Genomic DNA, 26,609 nt, shown 5'->3' with positions numbered 1-26,609 from the left:
TGCTCATGGATCAGTAGAATTAACATAGTGAAAATGGCTATCCTACCAAAAGCAATCTACAGATTCTATGTAATTTCAATAAAAATATTAACAGATTTTTTTACATTGAAAGAACAATTCTCAAATAAAGCTGCTACAAACATGGTTGAGCAAATATGCTTATCGTGTACTTGAGCATTTTGGGTATATGCCTAGGAGTGGTATAGCTGGATCTTGAGGAAGCACTATTCCTAGTTGTCTGAGGAAGAGCCAGATTGATTTCCTGAGTAGTTGTACAAGTTTACATTCCCACCAGCAGTGGAGGAGGGTTCCCCTTTCTCCACAACTTCTCCAGCATGTGTTGTCACTTGAGTTTTTGATCTTGGCCATTCTGATGGGCGTAAGGTGAAATCTTAGGGTCATTTTGATTTACATTTCCCTTATGACTAAGGACATTGAATATTTCTTTAAGTGTTTCTCTGCCACTCGATATTCCTCTATTGAGAATTCTCTGTTTAGCTCAGTACTCCATTTTTTAATTGGATTACTTGTTTTGTTGCTGTTTAACTTATTGTTCTTTATATATACTGGAAATTAGTCCTCTGTCAGATATAGGATTGGTGAAGATCTTTTCCCAATCTCTGGGCAGTTGTTTTGTTCTGATGACAGTGTCCTTTGCTTTACAGAACCAAGGACCATGCATGGAGATAACCTAAGACCCCTGAACAGATGTAGCCCATGGCAGTTCAGTATCCAAGTGGGTTCCATAGTAATGGGAACAGGGACTGTCTCTGACATGAACTGATTGGCCTGCTCTTTAATTTCCTCCTCCTGAAGGGGGAGAAGCATTACCAGGACACAGAAAAAGACAATACAGCTACTCCTGATGAGACCTAATTGACTAGGATCAGAAGGAAGGAAAAAAAGACCTCCCCTATCAGTGGACTTTGGGAGGGGCATGCATGTAGAAGGTGGAGGAAGGAGGGATTGGGATGGGAGGAGGGAGGGAACCATAGGGGAGATACAAAGTGAATAAAGTGTAATTAATAAAGAAAAAAAGAAAGAACAATTCTCAATTTCGCATGGAAAAACAAAAACCCCAAATAGCTAAAACAATCCTGTACAATAAAAGATTGTCTGGAGGTATCTCCATTGCATTTCTCAAGCTGTACTATAGAGCAACAGTTACAAAAAGAGGTCTTGTTCTGGTATAGAAACAATCTAGTGGATCAGATGGAATCTAATAGAAGACCCAGAAATAGACCCACACACCTAAGGATACTTAATTTTTGACAAAGAAGCCAAAACCATGCAATGGAAAAAAAAAATCTTCAACAAATGCTGTTGGTCTAATTGGATGTCTATATGTTAAAAAATGCAAATGACCCATATTTATCACCCTGCACAAAGTTAAAGTCCAAGTGGATCAAAGAACTCAACATAAAACCAGTCACACTAAATTGATGAGAATAAAAAGTGGGGAAATGCTTTGAACTCATTAACACAGGAGACAACTTCCTGAACAGAACACCAACAGCACAGGCTCTAAGATCAACAATAAATGGGACCTCATGAAACTTAAAAGCTTCTGTAAAACAAAGGACACTGTTGTCAGAACAAAACGACAGCCTGCAGTCTACGAAAGGATCTTCACCAACTCTATATCTGACAGAGGGCTAATATCCAGAATATATAAAGAATTCAAGAAGTTTTAAAGCAACAAATCAAGTAATCTAATTAAAAAATGGTGTTCGGAACTAAACAGAGAATTCCATGTAGGGGAATAGCGAATGACAAAGAAACACTTAAAGAAATGCTCAATGTCTTTAGTCATTAGGGAAATGAAAATAAAAACAACCCTGAGATTTCACCTTACACCCATCAGAATGGCTAAGATCAAAAACTCAAGTGACAATACGTGTTGGAGAGGATGTGGAGAAAAGAGAACCCTCCTCCATTGCTGGTAGGAATGTAAACTTGTACAACCACTTTGGAAATCAATCTGGCACTTTCTCAGATAATTAGGAATACTGCTTCCTCAAGATGCAGCTATACCACTCCTAGGTATGTATCCAAATTATGCTCAAGTACACAACAAGGACATTTGCTCAACCATATTTGTAGCAGCTTTATTCGTAATAGCCAGAATATGGAAACAATCCTGATGCCCCTCAACTGTGGAGTGGATACAGAAATTGTTGTTATATTTACACAATGGAATACTACTCAGCAAAATACTATTCAGGAAATCACGAAGTTTGCAGACAAATGGTGGGAACTAGAAAAGATCATCCTGAGTGAGGTATCCCAGAAACAGAAAGACACACAGCCACTTTTAAGTGGATATTAGAAATGTAATATAGGCTAGTTTTAAACCATGATTTGATTATTTTTGAGATATTTATAATCTACTGAGACAGCTGCTAGGTACTGCCAAGGTGTGACTATCACTGCTAAACCTTTAGAATTGTGGCTCATAGCGGCCATAGCTGGAAGGACTGTTTTAGCTTTCTTCTTTGGAAATTGTGTATCTTCTGCAAAGTATTATCTTCAGGTTCCATGAAAGCAAAAGCTTTTCTAAACCCTGTACTGCATATTGAGAAATGCATATAATCCAAAGCCAAACCCCAATTCTAGGACAGACATGAGGAAAATACATATCATTTCTCTGTCTACTCTGTCTACATGAGTGACTGTTTACATCCATGTCCTATATCAAAGCACAAATCTTAGACAAAGCCTTGGAAAAGGCATAATCCATAGAAACTTTGTATTAGATTACGTAATAGTGTCGTACAGAGCGATAGCGGCGCCAGAAGTGTGTGCCCTCCACCCTAACATGTTAGGTAAATGTACACCTAGTTAGAAACATATCAAACGTATCACTTCTTGAACTTTGGAATCTGACCCTTTTTGTTTCTCTGACACAGAATCTTTCCACATAACCCAGGTCAGCCTTCAACTTGATCCTGCTGCCTCAGTCTCCTTAGTGCTCACAATATAGGAATGTGCTTTTATGCCTTGTTCAATACAAACATTTAAGGTTTTTCTTTTTTCTTTTTTTTTTTTTCAAGTAACAAAATTTGACAGTCAGGTAAAATACAGTAGATTTTCTAGTAGGTTTTAGGGGATAGAACAATGCTATAACAGTAACCAGTAACAGAAGGAAAAAAAAGGGAAAGGGATGAAAATGATCAGTTTAGTTCAATCAGGATCTATTGTTTGGCACTATGTTCATTGCTTCTTCAAACTGGAACATTATAAAAAGTTGATGTTAGCTCCATTTTCTTGGATAGATGGTTTCCTGCAGAATTTTGTTAATATATGTATCAGCTAGAAAGAAACACCTTTATCCAAGATGAAAATGGATGTTGAAATAGTATTATCTGTGCTCAAACCAATTTTTATTTAATAAAAATTCTCTGTTACCTGATGTAATGTTTTGCGTTTGATTTAACTGAAGTTTATTTTAATATAAAGTTTGGGGTAAACAGAACATGAAAAATTGTATTAGATAGTTACATCATTATGAAGGCTGAGAACCACTGATAGAGAGTCATCATCTTTAAAGATTCAAAGAACTGAACATACAAAATATTCAGAAATTCCTGTAACCATGCAGCATAATATGGGTTCATTTCCTGCCATTATTCTTTAAATCATACACTAGAGCAAAACCCAATTGGTTTTCTTTGTGTCAGTTATTTTAAGTAATCTAGTGATGTTGAATATCATCTATCTACTTTACCATCTAGTAATAATATCTAGTAATGATAATGTATATGATAGGCTATACCTAAGCAATACACAAATACTACAATTTATATTAAAGATGATGGGTATCTGAATCTGACTCTATAGATATTCCTGCAATGTAGGTTTATTCATAAACTTATTATTTAGTATATGCTATATATGGTTTATGTATTTAATAGTATTGGTGAATCAAACTCAGAAATTCATGAATATTAGTCAAGTGATCATTACCTGTGGTATATGAATTATACCTCCATTGACTATATATATATAGTGTATACATTATATGTATACTATATTATGTATATATACATTTTATAGATAGATATATTTTTGTACATATTTGAAAGAAGAGAAAATTATATTTTCAATTCATGTCTTTATGAATTTATATACCTATCCAATTATCTATGGTTAGAGACTAAATATTTTTAAATTCATTATGCAGATATGGTAAATAAATTACAGCTTGCAAATTCAAATGGAATTTTATTTTTTAATATTTAACACACACTATTTCAATATTTACCCTTTCATTTGAATTTTATCTTTGTGTTTCACTCTAGAGCTAATTTAAGAGGCACACAAAATTCTTTTGCAATCTTATAGAATAAACAAATTTTATTAGGAGAGGCTAATGTATATTAACACATACATTTTGAAAGCCTTAAATTTAATCTTAAGCATACGTTTTTCATGAGACAATTACAAACCTAAAGCTATTCCTATTTGTCTTTGCTGAACTTAGTTTGTGTTTATGTGATTTTTGATAACATTTGGCCTGTTATATTCAAATGTCTTAGAAAAGTTGTATTATTTGCCTAAACACTCATTCTTATACTTAGGTTTTATCACATGAAGATTATTTTCAAATGACTAAATAAACAATTCCTTCATTTTAGGTTTATTGTCAGAATAAACAAGTTATTCATTTGAAAATAATTAGCAAGGCAGTGGTGGTGCACACCACTGATCTCATCACTCAGGAGGCAAAGGCAGGGAGATTTCTGTGTCTGAGAGCAGCTGATCTACAGAACAAGTTCCAGGACAGTTGGGACTACACAGAGAAACTCTGTGTGGAAACCACAACCCCCAAATAAATTACCAACTTTTGCATTTTAAATAATACTCTAACCCATTCAAGACAATTTTTATATTTTGCGATTCTAGTAGTAATAGTCATGTTTAGTACAGAAAAGAATGTTTGTTTTAGTTAAATTTAGATTTTTCTATTATCAAGATTTATAGAATTTATTTTACTAATAAATTACATGTTATTAAAATTTGTGTTACTGCTCAGAGTATGAATTAAATAAAATGGCATTTTTTTAAAGAACAAAACATCCTTTATAGATTCATCACAGGTTTTGAGAGAATAATTTCGTATGTGTATGCAGTGTTCCTTTATCTATGGGAGCCAAGCTTGAGGCCCTCTGCATCTTATTTTACAGGTTCTTCTGTATCCTCCATCCTTCTTTTTGTTAGAAGAAAACCTGATAGCAAAAGGAAAATGCTTCCCTGAATTCATGATCTTGTCCAACAATAGCATCTAAGAAAGGGATGCTAAAAACACCATTTAGCCAGCCATTTAGAACACATGTAAAAGCATGAGAGTTTTGATGGGCATCTGAGTTGGAAAGAATTGGTAGAAACAAACTCCAAACTTGTGGAGTATTTATTATATATAGTGTCAAAACTGAATTGTTTGTGGCAACTAATTCTATTTAATGGAAAACAAATGTATAATTCAACTATGAAGACAGTGTACTTTGAATCACTCAGGAATACCATGACAGCTCATCTCTTGGCATATTTTGATCCTATACATAAAAACCAGAAATGTTCAAACATTTTTTCATAGACAGTAATTGTGTTATATATGTAAATTTTAGACATTCATTTGTATATTATGTAATCAAATTTCCCTGCTCTCTCTTGAATTTGCCACATTGAAGCAATCCTAATTGAATACATATCATTTCCTTCAGAATATATACTGGCATTTTTTTTATTCCTAGTAAGGTGATAGTGTTTTGTTTTTGTTTTTTTCCTCTGCAAGGATGATAGTAAAGTTTAGGAGCCTACTTTCAACTTATATCTGCTAATAATTTATCAAGTGCCGCAGTCTAATACACCCTCGTAATTTCTCCAGGTGTCTGGGGGCCTGTTTGGACATCTATTACGGAGGAAACGCCAGGTGTTCTCCTGTCACTGTGCTTAATGCCATTCCCCAGAGTCTTATAGTCCCCATTACACTGCAGAGGTTGATTCAAGAAGTAGCTCAGAGATAAGGAGCCCTGCCAAATTCCACATTGACTGCCTCACAGTAGTGCTTACATCTTAGAGAAAAGTCTCTTTTTAATTTAAATTTATTTTTTAAAATTTATTCACTTTACATCCCAGCTGTAGCTCCCTCCTCATCTCTTCCAAGTCCCAACTCCCCTCCCCCTTCCTCCCCTTCCCCTACCTTGTTTCTCAGAAGTGGGGAGGGCAAACTGATTTAACCATACTTTCCCTATCTTTCTTTTTTCCTTCCTGTCCTGGCATAGAGCTAAACATAGTAGCTCTCCCTCAGATGCTTTCTTTCTCAAACAGCTACCATTCATGTTAGTATGCTTTAGTTGAAAGAACAGCACGATCTAAATGCAGTTGGTCATCATCACGCAGGTTGTTAAGCAGTTAATTCAGTGATGCTAAGGTACAAGAGTACAAACCCCTTTGGAAAGTTGGTAATTACATTTTTCTAAGTAACCTTTAATTTTAGCATTACCAAATAAGGTCATAGCAAGTCATAAGCATAATTCAGTTTTGTATGGAAAATATTGTTTTACTAAAAATACTACTTTTAATATGGCCAGTAATTAACCTCAGATGCCTACTTTTTCAACACCTTTGTACAGAAAAACGTATAAACGATTTCAGATAGTCCTAATCCACTACATCATTTAATAGCAAAATCTTGGGCTAAAAGAGGCTCACTATAAAGTAATTATTAAACTGGTGCATTTACATTCCTATATGGTACCACATAAGACAGGCATGGAGTGTTGAACCTTGGATGCTCCTGGTTTAGAACAACCTTCTTCAAGTTCAGATATATGTCACTAAACAGAAGAAAGTTAAGAATATATGAGAAAGGAGAAACTAGAATGATTAAGGGCTTCTGAAGAATAGCAGCTTTGCAAAAGCCTGCCAAATCTGTAATTAGCAGTGTATCAATTGCTCTGTAGCTATTGTTGGCATATCTTGTTTTGACTCCTTAAGGACAAAAGTTCCTTTAATTTCCCTGCTTCTGTTTCAGTGAACAATGGAAGCCAGCATTTACTCATGAGCTGAGTTTTCAGTGGGTGAAGAGTAAGTGAATTCCAAAGAAGAAAGGAAAAAGACTAAAGAAGGCAAAGTAGAATGTAAAGCTATGCTACAATGATTAAGTATTCTCAAGTATTTACTTACCATTTTCATTTGAATTTTAAAATTAATTTTAATGAAATTATTTCTTTCTTATGTGTAGATGTCCTGGCAAATTAAAATAAAATAAAGTGTATATAAGAAAGAGATATGAAAGAGGAAACAGAATCAAATGTGGGGTCTTCTGTGTAAACAGCCAATGAAAAAAATAATGTGAGATGAGTGTCTACCACAAAGAGCATATGTATTTACCAATGCAGTATCATTTTGTGCCGTTGACAAAATCTTCTGCGATAGACATTTTATCTCATAGTCTTGAACTTCATCAGAATTTGTGCATATAGTTCTAATACTTGTGAGCTCATGTGAGCAACTGCCCTTTTGTGTTCAGATTATTATTCCACTGTCTCTGAGCATTAAACTCTCTTTTCAATAGTCCTTGAGAGTCAGGGTTTAGGGTGTGCAATACATAAGGGTTTTTTCTTTTTGTTTTTGAGAATCAGATCCTATGAGCTTCCAAGTTTACAAGTTTCAGTGTCACTATCCACTCCACTATTTCTGAGTAATAGAACTTCATCTTGAGAACAACTTTTAGTTATATATAAATGAGCACCTTGTGATTTTTGTATTCACAATGAATACTTCTTTTCAAACACTGTGGTTTTTTTTAGTCATTTGTCTTCATGGGTGAATTCTGAAGTTTACGTTTGCAAATTTTCATTTAGAAATCTTAATGAACAAAATTAATAACTCACATCACAGAAAGTTAATATTTTTAAATGTCCCTGACTACTCAGAATCTTGAACCACTTAAGGTGAAATTTGAAATTCTGTGTTTTATGCCACATTAGGAAGAATGCAGGATATTCCAAAGGGTGGGCACCAAGGTATCGTTATGTAACTAAGCTGTACAAAAGAAGAGTTTTATTTTTGATAATTTTTCATAAATCAACAAGAAATGAAATGACAAGTAGAGAAATCACTTACTGTAAAGAGGCAGTTAGAATTAAAGTTTAGGCACAAGATTATTGAATAAAATGCTGATTTCTTTATTTCTCATATATGGTTGACAATCTCCTGTCTACATGTTGTATAAAATCAGCTCCTCAGTGGTCTCCTGGCATATCAATAAAACAGCTTACAGCCAATGACTGAGCAGGGGAGAGAATTGGGTTGGACTCTCTGCCAGCCAGGGAAGGAGGAGTTAGAGGATTGAGCCAGGGCATTCAGCCAGGGGCACAGGTCTAGAAGACACCAAGGAGAGAGAGCTAAGCAGGAAAGCTACGAAGTGCAACTATGCTAGAATGTACGCTGGAAGAAGACTAGATTAGTCTAGACGGTTAAGAATGGAGTAGTCCTGGGTAAGATGATCAATCCTCACTCAGAAAGACAAATGGGATGAACATTGAGAAAAGGAGAAAACAGGCAACAGGACAGGAGCCTACCACAGAGGGCCTTTGAAAGACTCTACCCAGTAGTGTATCAAAGCATACACTGAGACTCATAACCAAACATTAGGCAGAATGCAGGAAATCTTATGAAAGAAGAGAGAGTTAGTAAGTTCTGGAGGGGACAGGAGCTCTACAAAGAGAGCAACAGGACCAAAAAATCTGGGCCCAGGTGTCTTTGCTGAGACTGATACTCCAATGAAGGACCATATGTGGAGATAAGCTAGAATGCCTGCACAGATGTAGCCCAAGGTAGCCCAGTGTCCAAGGGGGTTTCCCTAGGAAGGGGAATAGGGGCTGTCTCTGACATGAACTTAGTGCTGGCTCTTTGATCACTTCCCTCTGTCTGGGGAACAGCCCTAACAGGCCACAGAGGATGGCAATGCAGCCAATCCTGATGAGACCTAATAGGCTAGGGTCAGATGTAAGGGGAGGAGGACCTCCTGTATCAGTGGACTGGGGAAGGGACATGGGAGGAGATGAGGGAGGGATGGTAGGATGACAGGGGATGAGGGAGGGGGCTACAGCTAGGATATAAAATGAATAAGTTGTAATTAATAAAAAATAAATAAAATTTTAAAAATCACAATTTAATAATAATTTTTATGTTTAGTAAAAGAAATCTATTCTGGATTTTTCAAAAACCAAATAATCTACATAGAATTTATATCAGAACAAGTATGATTTTATTTTATGTTATAATGGTATATATATATATATATTTCCTAGACAATGAAACAGGAGCATTGATGTCAACTTAAATCTGTATTTTGTGTCTGTGGAAACAGTACACAGAGTAAAAAGAAAGAAAAGCAAATGGAAGCTGAAAGTTACATCAGAAATAGATGATAGAGTCATAGTTCAGTGCACAAAGGAACAGATTTCAGAAAAAAACTACTCTCCCCAGTCTCAACTTAGCAAAGCTCAGATCTAGGGATTTGATCTTCCTGGGACACATGAAGTAAATAGTAGAGGGCTACATTAACAAAATATGTATAATCTCTGTACCGTAATGTTTCAAAACTGGTTATTTACAAATCAAATAAGAGGTTCTTTACTGAAAGACTTGCTACTACAAACAAAGAGTTCATGCCACTTTTTTTTTCTTTTTTTCATTTTTTTTTATTATTCAAGGGCTTCTGAGTTAGAAATGTAAAAAGTAGAGAGAGACACTGAGACCTTTCCATGGTGAAACATAGGAGGTGGTCACTGTGAGCATCCCTTCAAAAGGATTCAGGGTAGTTCTCCTGCTGTGATGGTTGGTGTTAGCCTTTGATCACAGGTGAGACAGAGTTTTGGGCTTCTCTCTGGAGGACTATCTCCATTGTGCAATTTGGGGGGAAAGATTCACTCAACTGTAGGTGGCACCATTCCCTACCTGGGATCCTACAATAAGTGAGGAAAATGAATTGAGTACCAGCATGCAGTCACCATTCCCTGTTTCCGAGAATGAAACTGAACAGCTCCCTCATGTTCCAGTTGTCATGACTTCCTTGCCATGCCAGACTACACCCAAGAATTATGAGCCAATGAAACCCTTTTTTCATAATTTGATCTTTTTCTGTGTGTCTTACCAAATCAGCAAGAAAAATAATTATGATAACTGTGACTCTGATAATCATTAGAATGGTTATATGATGAGATCTTTGATTCACTTGGTCTTCAGTTTTGTGCAGGGTATTAATATGGATCTATGTTCATTTTTCTGCATGTAGACATCCAGTTGGACCAGCAACATTTGTTGAAGATGCTGTCTTTTTTCCATTGAATGGTTTTGGCTTCTTTGTCAAAAATCAAGTATTAATAGGTGTGTGGCTTTATTTCTGTGTCTTCTATTTGGTTCCATTGATCCTCCTTTCTGTTTCTATGCCAATACCATGCCATTTTTAATGCTATTGCTCTGTAGTACAGCTTGAGATCAGGGCTGGAGATACCTCCAGATGATCTGTTGTTGTACAGGACAGGAGTCTACCGCAGAGAGCCTTTGAAAGACTCTACCTAGCAGTGTATCCAAGCAGATGCTGAGACTCATAACCAATTCTTTGGCAGAGTGCAGGGAATCATATGAAAAAAGGGGGAGTTAGTATGACCTGGAGGGGACAGGAGTGCCACAAGGACCTAATATTTCTGGGCACAGGGATCTTTTATGAGACTGTATTTCCAACCAAGGACTGTATGGATATAACCTAGAACTCCTGCTCAGATGCACCCATGGTAGCTCAGTATCCAAGTGGGTTACCCTAGTAAGGGGAACAGACACTATTTCTGACATGAACTCAATGGGTGGCTCTTTGACATCCTCCCCTCCCCCATCGAGGGAGGAGCATCCCTGTTAGGCCACAGAGGTTGACATTGCAGCTAGTCCTGATGAAACCTGATAAGCTAGGGTCAGATGGAAGGGGAAGAGACCTCCCCTATCTGTGGACTTGGAAAGATGCAATGAGGAGATGAGGGAGGGAGGGTGGGATTTGGAGGGAATGAGGGAGTGGGGTATAGCTGGGATACGAAGTTAATAAACTGTAAGTAATATTTAAAAAATAAAATAATAAAGACAAATAAATAAAAATGAAAATAAAGAATACTTTTATGAAAGAACAACACTGATAGTGTCCAATCTTACGTGCTTTGTCACAAGCCTTCTAACCCTCGTGTGTGTTAGTGTTGTGATGAGACCCTCTACAGAGGCATCAGATATGGTGTTCATCCCTCAAACTTCTGCTGAGACTTTGATGACCTTAGCTATCTTGACAATGGGGCCTTTCTGATCAGCTCTACTAGCTGTATATCATCTTTAAGATATTTTTTCGTAGATGCTACAAAGGGATTCTGAGCTTTAAACAGAAAATTGTACCCTTTGTTTAGATGGCTTGCTCTTATTCTAGTTGAATAAAAAACAAACATTTGGGCTTTCCAGAAATTCAACAAGCACATGGCTGTATCAGTTCACCTAATAAGTAATTCTGTAAGAGAGATAGGTAATAAGTAATAAGGAAATTATATAATTTTATTTCAATTTAAATATATCTCATTTGTTTGTCTAATAAAAATTAAGTTATTTTTGAAAATTATTTATATCACATAGTCAAATATAATAGTCTTTATGCAGATATATACATTATATATATATTATACATATATAATATATATACTATATATATATTATATATATGCCATATTATATATATATGACCTAAAACACCCCATTAAAAATATATTCAGCAATAAACTATTTAATGGAAGATTTGAGGATATTAATGTAAAATTGATATATGTGACATTACCATTAATATTTATTAGCAAGTTTACTTTTACTGTTTCAATATTGAGAAGTTATTTAATTACTTCTCATGGGAGATATCATTTCAGTTGCTTGCCTTTTGAGTCAAGAAAAAGAATTTTAAAAATCAATACACATATGATTTGGTTTGTCTATCCACCTAAAATAGCAGAAATAATTATGTTTTGGTAGAGTCTTATAAATTTCATTTTACAAAGTTCAGCGGACATGAACTATATATCTCCAATTTACTTGGTCCCGTATAACTCTAAATATGGTTAAAATTTTATTAATAAAATGAATCAGTAGCTACAGAGATCATGCAATAAGACAGAAATCATTCTTCTACTTTCTATGCTAGAAACATTTTTTCCCATTGCTTGTTCAAGTTATTTTATCTCCTTTTAATGTTATAGTTCATATTTTTGCATCTATATGTTTTGTATTTTGGTGACCTTTGTAGGCTAAAAAAATATCACTATCAACATTCTTGCTCAACAGTTTACTTCTCCCATAATAAACACTTACTACTCACTGGAGATGTAGATTAGCTATTTCAAACACTTTTGCTGTGTTCCCTTATAAGATAATAAAGGCCTACATCTCTGCAATAATTCAAGAAACAAATAACATCTTGACCCTGGAGTGGGGAAGAAAAAGAGTTACTTTTAGAAATTGTAGACTAAAAGACCCCTTATCACTGAGTGAAATAAAATGGAAGAAAGTGATATAAAAGAAGGTTTCTATCTAATCCATATTATCTCTCTCCAAAAACACACATTCAAACATAATTTCCAAGCCCCGATTCTGGAAGACTGTGGAAATTTTCTAAGAATCACAAAGGAGATTAACTCTCACCAGAGAGGCTAGAAAACATTGCCAATGCCAATGGGTAGTCACTTATATAAATATTTATTTTCTGTGACACACATTGCTAGCTAAACTGCTAATATCATAGGTTAAAAATTTAGAAAATTATTGCCATGAGATATCGGATAGGTGATACAACATATAGCACACAGTCTAACCCACAACAGTAAAGGGAGTCAGGCAACCAAAATGTTCCAGGAATTCAATACTTTAAAATGATCTTAATAGCTGATACATTATTAGATATCTGAGCAATTAAATATGAAGAATGAAGATTGGGGTTCTAATGAATGGTATCTATAATAGAGATAGTACACATACTTGGTCCATCTCAGAGTCAAACATAAATAAAAAACTACTAGTACTGCTACTATTACTACTCTCTGTCTCTCACTCACACCATCACCACCACCACCAACACACCACACACAGACATACAAACAAATAGACTTAAGGTTATTGTGTAATTCGAAGGCTGATTTATGTACATTCCATATCTGGTTGTAATCCTTATTCTGAGAATCTCCTGTCTCAATATTATGAAATCATTTCTTCCCAATGGGTCCCTGGTGTGCCAATAAAGCAGCTTATAGTCAATCACTGTGCAGGGGAAAGAATAGGGCTGTATTTTCTGCCTGCCAAGGGAGGAGGAATGAGTAGGGGATTCAATCACAGACAGAGGTGAGGAGACATCAAAAGATTCAGCTGGAGCAAGTTAAGGACACAGAGTGCAAGTATCTCTGGAAAGTGCTGGGAGGACAACCAGATTAATTTAGAGAGTTAATAATGGAGGGGATACAAAGTGAATAAAGTATAATTAATAAAAAAAAAGAATCATATCTAGTGGATGAAGAGAATAATGAGTATAGAAAATGATCTTTTCCAGTTTTAAAACTGTTTCTCAGAATGATTTATACAACGAAAACTGTATTTGTTTTATTATGTGACTTGTAAACTAGCTGTGAAAGTGGTTCATTAAAAAAAATCCTTTAAGTAAATGTAGAAAAAAACAAACAAACAATGGAGTTAATAACTGATCAGTTCTTGTACTCCGAAGCTTGTTAAAATAATGTTATTTGTATGATAGCAGGTAAACTTAGAAATAAAGACAATTTTATAAAAATAACTTTAACACACAGTATTAGGCAGTTGTTCTCCAGCATAGAACAGAAAGCTATTAGACAGGGAAAGTGAAATACATTTTTTAAATTTCATTACGAGTGCGACATGAAAAGGCATCATTCTATCCTTTCATAATCAACATTACAGAACATTATCAGAAAGGGGCAATATAAAGGTTTACCTTTAAGCCAGCTTGTATAAATTGAGAAATGTACAAAATGGCTGTGGGGGCATTTCTACTAAGGTTTGTTTAAGATGAGTTGGCAGAGAAGCTGACCTTCCACAGTGCTAAATTCAGGTTGGAAGCTCACCCAGGGTGTAAAGGAGTGAAGGACAAATAGTTTGTTTATGCCTTGTTTCTTAGAAATGGTGTTCTATGTTCTATTCCCATGTCATGATGGAGAGAAATTTCTGAAATTGCAAGCCAGAATAATTTATTTTTTAAATTGTTTAGGTCAGGTATTTGCTAACATCAAAGAAAATTTTAACTACTTCAGGATATTGGCACCCAAGACATACACCGTTGCTGTCTGAATCAGAGTTGTTTGGACCAGGTTAAAAAAGTAAACAGGGGTTGGGAACATTTGGAAAAATGAGCAAGAGAAAGAATAGAATGTAGCAATCAAACCTTATAGTGCTATTTTAATGGAAGCTCAGAAAAAAAAAATAAATAACGATGTTAGGATTATGAAAATTAAGAGTCCTCATGAGGATTCAGAAGGAAATGAGGGTCAAATGGGAATTAGAGTAGAAGTCATTCAAGCTACTTTGTGGAAATTGACTTTGTTTCATTTTTCTTGTGTTCTGAGCATTTATGTGCATCTGAGTTTAAAGGTGATTGGCTAGTTGAATTGGCAGAGGAAATTTCATGGCAGTCTTTTATTCAACCTGTCACATGATTATCAACAGTTTTTTGTTTTTGTTTTGTTTTTGTTTTTGTCACAATAACAGTAAGTCTCAAGAACAAAACTCAGATCTGAAATACTTGAATGGAGGTGATTTTTTTTTTTTCCAGGAAAAGAACACATTTAAAATTGGGAGTAAATCAATGGTAGTTGCTGAGGAGTGTATGAGAAATGTTGAGCTTGAACTTCCAAGCAGCTTAGAGCTGTTAAGGCTGTGGAGAATCTTGAATACAGACTGGATGTGTTTCACATTATGAATAGACATAAGCTCAAGGGGGGCATCCGGATCTGAGGTATTGTGATTTAAGAAGATATGTGGATGGCACATTAACCCTGTTGCCATGAATCTCAGTTTCCAAATTGATTGGATTGAAAAATCTTTTAGATTAGCATAATACTTCTAAGTGTGCTTGTAGGGACATATTCTGAAAAGATAAACTAAGGTAAAGATGCATAGCAACTATTTCATATTAGAGTAAGTGGAAACAATTTTGGTAGAGAGACATTTGTAGAATTTCCTCTAAGATTCATGACTTCATTAGCACTGGGTTGTTGTCTAGGTTTCCAGTACCAAGTATAATTTTCCTCTTGTTGACATCTTCATAAGTTTAATTAGAGAACTGATGGTTTTACAGTTAAAAACAACCAGAAACCTACAGCTGCCTAAAACAGAGCAGAAGAAATCATTTGGTACCCAGTCCTAATTAATATGTCTGTGACATAATTTTTCAGGGATTATGTCTGGAGAGAGGATGGAAGATTGTAAGAGCCAGAGGAAGAGAGTTATTGTTGTCAGATTCTGTCTCTCAGAAATTTCAGAGAAGATATACCATGAACTCTCATTAGTGGGGCTTCCTGGACAAAACTGGTACAAAGGACATTCTACAGTGGAAAGAAAAACAAAACAAAGCAAAATGAAAAGCCTCTTAGTACCTAATTGTTGGCTTAGTACCTAATTGTTGGCCAAAGAACTAGAGGCAAATGGTTATATATATATATATATATATATATGCAGAGAGAGAGAGAGAGAAAGAAGAGAGACTGACAGGTTACATTTATGTAACTACATAACAACAATTACAGAAAAAGAGGTCATGAATGTGGAGAATTGAAAGTGAGAAATATAGTTGTATTAATCACAACTTATATATACGTATCTATAAACACATTATTAAAAACATGTACTAACATAGGCTTCCTTGCTCTTTGTTCCCTAGAATCCACAAAATGAGCCAATCTGTACCTTTGGACACTCAGTGAAATCTGATGACAAAGCAAAATTTCTAAGACTTTGTAACATAATAAAATTTCTTAGTGTACATCCTGTGATGATAATTTCAAAATATTCAGAGGTGTCTAAGTTAAGTTCTTTAAGTGATATTCTACTCTTCAAATATAATTTAATTTTAAATTAAGTTTCAGTTTGGAACTCTTTTCTTGTGTTACATATGTAAGTTCTCCAGCACCCTGAAGGATGATGCAAGAGGTTTGCAATGAGTTCAGGACATTGTGGACCACATAGCATCAAGCAAGTGAAGGTTACACTGCAAGTCTTAGAATGAAAATTTTAAAGTATAAATAAAAACAAATATATATATAAACAATGCCAAATTTATTTAAATATTCCAATAAAAAATTTATATAGCATCATTATTCTTTATAGAAAAAAATTAAAATTGAACCATTCAGCAATTTTTGAGAAGAGACACTATGGAACTTTTCAAACAATTTTATATGTGCCTATTAATCTTGGTTTATGGGAATTTATTAAGTTATATATACATTAATTTATACTCAATGAATATTAATTATAATATTAATAATTTAATTAAAAGATAGTTATTGGGCATAAGGCATAGAACTAGAAGCTCTCTCTCTCAAGATTACTCTTCTAAAAGAGTCATTTCCTATAAAAAAAGAAAGCCAACAGTGCAAATGTATGGCAAAGAAATCTTTGTATTGATGCATGTTGAAAACTTCTGATAAGAAAGAAAATGGCCTCCGAAGTTCATTAGTGTAAATGATAAATGATGAAATTTAGACCAGGAAGCTGCTACTTGCTTTGGACAGGAATATAGAAAGTTCTAGTGCTGTTAATATGGAAAACTCACATCTTAAGTACATAAAACATGTAATTATGCACATTATTTTAATGTAAATGGTCAACAGAGAAGACTGACTCACTGTAAACACATGTGATCACTATTCATAATAATGTTGCTCCTTGCTGCAATAGTTTTGTTAATAGACAAGCGCTAAATAGTATAAGACAGGTGTCAAACAGGAAAAATAACATCAGCTATTATTCTTTAGGCAGTGTTATTTTTGAGTATTAGAAAAAATATAAATGTGTCAGTTTTGATCTAGTAAAGCACATGCTTATGAGCAACAGTGCAAATCTGAAATATGTTTAAAAGATACTTTTCCTCAATATTGGCACTTACAATTAAATGCTAATTTTGTTGAACCATGTGAAATTGGTGATATTCGGAACTTCTTATATGTGTAATTAATGATTATAAAATTCATTTCTCCTAATAATGAGGGGCATTTTAAAATCTAGAACAGTTCTATTAAAAAATATGGAGCCAGCTCTGATGAGACCTGATAAGCTAGGGTCAGATGGAAGGGGAAGAGGACCTCCCTTATCAGTGGACTTGGGGAGGGGCATGAGAAGAGAAGAGGGAGGGTAGGTGGGATAGGGAGGAGAGGAGGGAGAAGGCTACAGCTAGGATACGAAGTGAATAAATTGTAATGAATAAAAAAATGAATAAATAAAAAGAAAAAATAGATAATTATAAATTATTTGTTTAGAAATTACACATAACTTCATTTTCACAAAAACAGTAGTAAGACTCTGACCAGGAGGGATTTGATTGTTATAAGACACACAGCAGCCAACCCTGATGAAGCCTGATAGGCTAGGGTCAGATGGAAGGGGAGGAGGACCTCCCCTATCAGTGGACTAGGGCAGGGGCATAGAGGGAGAAGAGTGAGGGATGGTGGGGGACTGAGAGGGGACAAAGGAGAGGGCTAAAATGGGGATACAAAGTGAATAAATTGTAATTAATTAATTAATTAGATTTTTAAAAAGAAAAGAAAAACAGACACAACAGTCAGTAGTGAAACACTGTCGTCTTTTCATTGACTTGGTTTCCTGGTTTCTAAAATAAACACTAAGCATCTTCAATTATCAAACAAATGTCACTTTTTAAATTTTCAAAAGCTTGTATTTGTTGTTATATAAAAGTCTGCATATTATTTCATTTGCTGGCATCATTTCATTTAAAGTTCAGATATTCTGTGGAAGTAAATTACTCATATTTGAAAGACTTAGGATGACTTTCAAAAAGTTGATGCTGACTCTCTGAGGTTGAGTTTTTGTTTGGATGGTGGGACTGTGCACTTTTTTGTTTTGATTCTATGATACAATTGAGTACATGTTCGTAATGAAGATTACTCTTGATGAGGGTAAATGATACTTCAGCAATTATTAACAAACTGAGTCATTGTTCTCAAGGTATACTTGAGATATGTAGTTTTAGGATTTAAAGCAGTTTGTTTTTCTTAGTTTAACTATGAGGGAAGACATTGTTATATAAAATGATTTGAGAGGTTTTTCAGGTAAAGTACATGTGTTGATCTTTTTCAGCTATTGCATCACTATGCTCAAATGCTGTTGGCAAATAAGGAGAGATTTTTTAGATCTAGTCTTACAAATTACATTATAAAGAGGAAGGAAAGAGTTCTATAGTCAAATTCATCTGAAACAAAAAGTGACCTGCCTCAAATGATAAAAATATTGGGTTGAGGTTGTCTTATGAATTATAACTTCAAAGAAAAATAAGAAAATGGAATGCAGTGAAATTTCCTATAGGACCAATGAATTAGGTAACATTAAACCTTAGTGTTTGGACTCATACATTTTCAAGATGTATTTGATAGCATTTCAAGAGGAATGAAAAAGTTGTAATGATGTTTGTGGTAATTTCAAACTCAGATAAATAACTGCTTTTCTATATAATTTAAAATAGATTTTTTATATATACAACATTTTATTTTTTTAATTTTTTTATACATAGAAATACCACTAATTTCTCTCTATATTTTTATATATATTTTTTTCAAATTAGTTTTTTTTGCCTTTTTAAATTTTTTATTATTATATAGACTTATAAGATAGGATAAACATAATGAAATCTATACACCTAAAGAATATAAACAAGAAAGAGAACACAAGGTAAGATGACCAACCCTCACTTAGAAAGACAAAGGGGATGTGCATTGGATGTAGGAGAAAACAAATAACAGGACAGGAGCCTACCTCAGAGGGCCTCTGAAAGTCTCTACCTAGCAGTGTATCAAAGCAGATACTAAGACTCATAACCAAACCTTCAGCAGAGTGCAGGGAATCATATGAAAAAGGGGGAGTTAGTATGACATGGAAAGGATAGGAGCTCTACAAGGACCAAATATATCTGGACACAGGGGTCTTCTCTGAGACTGATACTCCACTAAGGATCATGTATGGATATAACATAAAACCTCTGCTCAGATGAAGCCCATGGTAGCTCAGTAACCAATTGGTTTCCCATAGTAAGGGGAAGAGGGACTATCTCTGACAGGAACTCAATGGCAGGCTCTTTGACCTCCCCATCCCCCAAGGGAAGAGCAGTTTTGCTAGGCCACAGAGGAAGACTTTGCAACCAGTCCTGAAGATACCTGATAAAATAGGGTCAGATGGAAGGAGAGGAGGTCCTCCCCTATCAGTGGACTTGGAAAGGAGCAGGGAGGAGATGAGGGAGGGATGGTGGGATTGGGAGGGAATGAGGGAGTGGAATATAGCTGGCATACAGAGTTAATAAAATGTAACTAAATGTAAATCACATAACTGGCACATTCATAGATTCATATGTAGCACATAAATATTAATTTTATCAGCCTGAGTTTCAGTCACATTTACACATAATGCAGTTTGTAAATGGGACATCTTTTTTTTTATTTTCATAGGAGAGTAATATGTATAAAGACCAAAGATATTTGTAGTTTTAGCATGTAAATATGATTTCATTAATAGAACAATTCAATGTTATTTCACTTATGCATGGGTAGTTATTAATAAAAAATATCAAAAATTCCATTATGGAAGAATTTCTCCAATAAGAAATAAACTAAAGGAGTACAACTGTATAAATGCAACATATTTTGTTGATAATGTTATGTGTTATGAGGCTTTTCTGTATTAATATGAAATTTCTTGTTATGAAATCTGAAGAACTGAATTAAACAGACAAAATCACCTGCAGTATACAAGTAGAACAATTCTTGTGTCAGGATGTGAAGTTGTTTTCTTTGCAGTGTAAACTGTGTCACATTTGCATCTGTCTTATATTCAAAAATAAAATAGTACTTTACTAAAAGTTATGAACAAAATGTTCCCAATCCAATTTAAAATTAATTAGTCAAACTATTGAGAATAAACAACTCCAGTTGTATTCCACAAGTGGGAAATCAGTTTCACCCACCATCTCTAAATTTCAGGCACATCACTGAAGGAGAAGGGAAAGTGTACAATCTGGTTGCACGGAATGTTTACTCCTGGGTAGACACAGATTTGCAGTCTTCAACTCACAACAAGGATTACCTGTACTGATCTTCAAAAACTGTGATTTCTCAAAACCTGACATAGAAAGAGGGAGGGTAGGTAGGCTCCATTCCTTCCTGAGGAATGATATGCAGCTAATGTTCGATGGGGAAGGAGAGACACATTCTTCGGTAATGTGGCCTTCTTGAGGTGCCCATGTGCCTGTAAACAAACCCTCATTCATGCTTCCAAAAAGTAACTGTGGTGAAACTCATTTGGTTATGTCCATACATAAAATACATAAAAGCATAAGAGAGGCCAATCAATAGGAGAGGAGAGAAAGAAGAAAGGGTACTAGAGGAGTGGATAGGATTGAAATACATATGTATATATACAAACATGGCATAATGAAGTTTCATATAAGTTCCATTACTTATATACCAATAAAATTATTAAAGTAAATACTAAATGAAGTTAAGCCAAGGTAAAATGGATTCCAGATATGTGCTTTAATCAGAATAAAATACACATGTGTTCATAGTCATAGGTATATAAATATGTGCAAATATGTGCTTATACATACTCATTATCTACATATTAGCATGTTTGCAAATGCATGATAATATACTGTGCATGCGAATATGTTAGTATTTATATAAAAATGATGCTTCATACACACAGCAAATATTATATGAAAGAATTTATTTGGGAGAATGGAAGCAGAATAGAGTTGGGGCTGGAGTGAGCCATGAGGTCAGAGAGACACACAGAGAGAGGCAGAGACGGGGGAAGGGGCATCCTGAATGGAGAAAAGGGAGAGACACCAAAACAGAAAGGGCAAGAGGGCAAAAAAGAGAGTAAGAGTGGGAGAGGCAGACTGGTTATACCTATAGTAGCTGACACAGATGTCATAGGACTCAGAAACTGAGATAGGGCAGGCCAGTTGAACTGCCTGCACAATGTAACATTCTATCCCTTTTCTTTAATAAGAAAAAAAAATGAGGAGCTACGGAGAGGTGAAGAGGCAGGAATGAGCAAGTTGGAATCTTCTCGTGTAAGGCAAGTTAAAGCATATAACTGTAGATTCATTGGAAGCAGCTCTTGGTCTCCATGCAAGTAGAGAGCGACACAAAGAAAGACGGAGACAGAGAGAGAGCACCAAAATGTTCAGATTACATGGTGAGGATGAGGGGAAGTCTCTGCCCAGGAAGTCTAGGGTAGAGGATGAGATTGCCAACTATGCACATCAGCAGATAGGGACAGAGAAAAGCTGGGAGAATCTAGAGCTGACTCTCCTGGGCCTGTAGCACACCATTCCAACCATTTGTTGGGAATAACTGTATAATAGGGGGAAAATCTTATTTAGCAACTTCCTGCTGACACTGGGGGATTTATAGGGGACAACTGAGATGTCATCCAAGGCCAGGAAGAGCAGGCTGTTTTGATGGTTTCCGGGGTCTGTGAGAACATCCATGTCTGAGAGGGAAAGTGAAGATCCAGCTTGATGCAGTCTGTGAGGTTAGACTGGAGCACCTAGAGGTAGTTGTCTTGTCACTGTGGTGAATGTAGGAACCCCTGGCCTGGCAGGACGCTGGAGCATAGACTATCCTTTTGGGTGTACATTTGAAACTTTCGGGAGACTGAATGCAGATGAAAGGTTTGGATCAAAGAAGAGACTTGAACATGGGTGGGAAACTTCGTTTACCCGATCCCTGACAATAATTAAAATGGTCTCATTTTGGATCTGTAATCTAAGGAATATTGAGGGCAAGTTTGGTTGTAGAGGTGTGTAAGCTTAGAGGCCCTATAGCAGTAAGTGTAAGAATTTGAAATTACCTTGGCGACAATCCAGAGGAGAGACTGAGGTACAGTAGATGACGTGATTCCCATGGGTGAAGAGAGGAAAAAAAAATCTGTTCTGCCAGACTTTGGGGCATAGCCACAAAATTCAAGAGAACCACAAGACTTGAGCTGGCAGAGCTGGTCCTCAAGAGCTAGGGTCAGTTAGACCAGCAGCATTTGTTGAAGATGCTGTCTTTTCTCCAATGTATGGTTTTGGTTTCTTTGTCAAAAATCAAGAATCCATGGGTGTTTGGGTTTATTTCTGGCTCTTCTATTTGATTCCATTGATGCACCATTCTGTTTCTATGCTAATACCATGAAGTTTTTATTACTACTGCTCTATAGGACAGCTTGAGATCAGGGATGGAGATACCTCAAGGTGATCTGTTGTTGTACGAGACTGTTTTAGCAATTCTGGTTTTTGTTGTTGTTGTTTTCCATATGAAATTAAGAATTGTTCTTCCAATTTCTATAAAAAATTGTGTTGGTATTTTGATGGGAACTGTATTGAATCTATAGATATGTTTTTCGCAGGATGGTTGTTTTAACTATCTTAATTCTACCGATCTATAAGCATGGGGGATCTTTCTGATGTCTTCTTCAGAAAAAAAAATGTAAATAGATCTATATTTATCACCCTCCACAAAACAAAGTCCAAGTGGATCAAAGACCTCAACATAAAACCAGACACACTAAATCTGTTAGAAACAAAAGTGGGGAAGACCCTTGAACTAATTGGCACAGGAGGCAACTTCCTGAACAGAACACCAACAGCACAAAATCTAAGATCAATAATCAATAAATGGGACCTCATGAAACTGAAAAGCTTCTGCAAAGCAAAGGATACTGTCATCAGAATAAAATGACAGCCTACAGACTGGTCTTCACCAACCCTATATATGACAGAATATATAAAGAATTAAAGAAGTTAAAAGGCAACAAATCAAGTATTCCAATTAAAAAATGGGGTACAGAGCTAAACAGAATTCTCAATAGAGGACTATCAAATGGCAGAGAAACACTTAAAGAAAATGCTCAAAGTCCTTGGTCATCAGGAAAATGCAAAATCAAAACAACCTGAGATTTGACCTTACACCCATCAGAATGCCTACAATCCAGTGACAGTATATGCTGGAGAGGATGTAGAGAAAGGGGAACTCTTACCATTGCTGGTGGGAATGTAAACTTGTACAACCACTTTGGAAATCAATCTGGCACTTTCTCAGACAATTAGAAATAGCGCTACCTCAAGATCCAGCTATACCACCCTCAAGCATATATCTAAAATATGCTCAAGTAAACAACAAGGGCATTTGCTCAGCCATGTTCATAGTAGCTTTATTCATAATAGCCAGAACCTGAAAATAACCCAGAGGTCCCTCAACTGAGGAATAGAGACAGAAATTGTGGTGAATACTCAATGGAATACTACTCAACAATTAAAAACAAGGAAAACATGAAATTTGCAGGCAAATGGTTGGAACTAGAAAAGATCATCCTGAGTTCAGTATCCCAGAAGCAGAAAGACACACATAGTATATACTTACTCGTAAGTGGATATTAGACATATAACATAGGATAAACATACTAAAATCTGTACACATAAAGAAGCTAAGCAAGAAGGAAGACCCTGAGTAAGATGAAAAGGGCAAACAGGATGGACATTGGAAGAGGGAGAAAACAAACAGCAGGACAGGAGCCTACCACAGAGGGCCTCTGAAAGGCTCTACCCTGCAAGATGCTGAGATTCATAGCCTTTGGGCAGAGTGCAAGGAATGTTATGAAAGAAGGGGTAGATAGAAACACCTGGAGTAGACTGGAACTATATAAGGAGAGCAAAAGAACCAAAATATCTGGGCCCAGGGGTCTTTTCTGAGACTGATACTTAAACCAATGACCCCCATGGAGATAACTTAAAACCTCTGCACAAATATAGCCTATGTCAGCTCAGTGTCCAAGTGGGTTCCCAGGTAATTGGAACAGGGACTGTGTCTGACTTGAACTCAGTGGCTGGCTCTTTGATCACCTCTGTCTGAATGGGGAGCAGCCTTATCAGGCCACAGAGAAGGAGAATGCAGCCAGTCCTGATGAGACCTGATAGGTTAGGGTCAGAGGAAAGGGGAGGAAGACCTCCCCTTTCAGTGGACTTGGGGAGGGGCATGAGGGAGAGGAGAGAAGAAGGGTAGGATTGGGAGAGGTGAGGAAGGAGCCTACAGCTGTGTTACAAAATGAATGAAAAGTATTTAATAAAATAAATAAACTAAAGCATGGGGATCTCTACAGTTGGAAATGCTGCACAAAGGGGGGAGAGTGAATATATTTACACCTATGTATGCCATGTTATACTACTTGTATACATGCTACATACTTCAATTTTAAATAATTCACCTAGCATCTAAAAGTTATTTCCATTTTGACCAATTATGAGTTATTTTGTTCAGTCTGAGTGTTACTTGTATTTATATTTTCAGTGGTCATCACTTGATATATAAATAAAACCAATAATGTGCTCTTCCTCAAAAAAAAAAAAAAAAAAAGAGCTCAGGTCAGATGCAAGGAGAGGATGCTAGCTCCCTCCTGACTCTCCTCCCGGTTCCACCCTCAGTTCCCTCTTCTCCCACAAATCCTCTCCTGTTCCTCAGATAAGGGGATCTCCCACCCGCACCCCAGTTCATTAAGACCTGGACTAAGTCAGTCTTTTTCTTTTACGGCCAGGCTAAACAGCCCTTCTAGGGGTTGTAGATGAGTGGGTAGTGATCAGAAAGTTGGCAACAGAGTCCATGTCAGAGTAGCCTTTGTTCCCCTAACTAGGGAACTCAAATGAAGATGGAACGGCCCACCTGTTACATCTGTGTAGAGGGCCTAAATCCAGGCTATGCATGGTTCTTGGTTGGTGTTTCAGTCTCTGCAAGCAGTCCCTCCCCCTTGGGCCCTGATTAGTTGGTTTTGTTGGTATTTTTGTGGAGCTCCTGGCACCTCTAGGTCCTTCCATTTTAAGGGTTCTCAACTGCTAAGTCATAAATTATTTTTTATTATCATTTTTTCATTTCTCTTCTTTCATGAGTTAAAAAAAAAACCAAAAAAACATTGATTCTTAGGTAATTTACCTATGTGTGAATCCAGGTTTTGACTGTTTCCTTTCTCTACAATAGAAAACAATTTGCCAAGTTGATAATTAACCAAAATACTTTACAAAATGTACACCCTAAGTACTCAGCACAATTTATTTCCAGTACTGCTTGAAATATTATAGGTTTATCTATCTTTTCAATTTATGACTGTTTCCTTTACTTTTAAAAAATCTTATATATCTGTATCATGGAATTCAATCATCTATACTCCCTCTATTTTTTCTATCCATTTCCAAATATCTCCTGACCAATACAGTTTCTTCCTAAATTTGTGCCCTTTGTGTGTGTTCATGTTCCATTAAGTCCACTTGGTTCTGCCTATATCACACGTCTGCAGGTACACCCCACTGTATTGTGGGGGAACTTAACATTGAACACATCTTTAATCAAATATTGTATTTTTCCTCTGGTCAATTTTTCTATGACAATAACTTGTAATCAAGCAGTGGGGCCTGAATATCAGCTACCATATCAAGGATACTACATGGTACCTTACCCTCTGTATACCAACTATAAGCATTCCATTTCTGTACAATAAAAACTAATGTAACTGTATCATTTAATTTTCCATTAAACGTCAAGGAAACGAACAGTCTCCAAATATACCTAGAAGCCCTATTTCTACATAGTTCAATAATATGTTTATCATGCAATAGTCATTGATTCCCAAGTTTAAGGCAGTGGTTTCTTTTCTCCTTTTTGTACTTAAGCATTACTGTTATTTTGTTTTGTTTGTGACAGGGTCTTTCTGTGTAGTCTTGGCTGTCCTGGAACTCATTCTGTAGATCAGGCTGGCCTAGAACTCACAGAGGTCTGCCTGTCTCTGTCTCCCAAGTACTAGGATTAAAGGTATGCGCCATCAAATCCTGGCATACTTAAACATTTTTATACAATGTTTTCCCTTCTCTCATTTCTACCTTCTTATTCTTTCATCTCTCTCTCTCTTTCAAACACACACACACACACACACACACACACATATATACACACACACACAATTCAATGCAAACTAAAATCATTAAGACACAAAAAAATGGGAAAATGAAACAAAATGAAAGGAATCAGCTCTTTCCTGTCCCCTCTCTGGAAAAAGAAAACTTTTTGGATTGATCAGTTATGTATGTGCATAGGGCATTTCCAGGAGTGTGCTTGATATGCCCAGTAAAATTCCAATGGAGATCACTCATTTTCTCTTTCCTTTCAGGTACTGATTACAAATAGCTTCTTGGTCATAGGTGGAAGCCTGTGTCTGCTTCTCCCTATCAGTGTTGTGGGACCCTGTCTGGT

This window comes from Meriones unguiculatus, chromosome 17, assembly GCF_030254825.1.
Source record: "Meriones unguiculatus strain TT.TT164.6M chromosome 17, Bangor_MerUng_6.1, whole genome shotgun sequence".
Classification (NCBI taxonomy): Eukaryota; Metazoa; Chordata; class Mammalia; order Rodentia; family Muridae; genus Meriones; species Meriones unguiculatus.
This window is presented reverse-complemented; position numbering follows the sequence as displayed.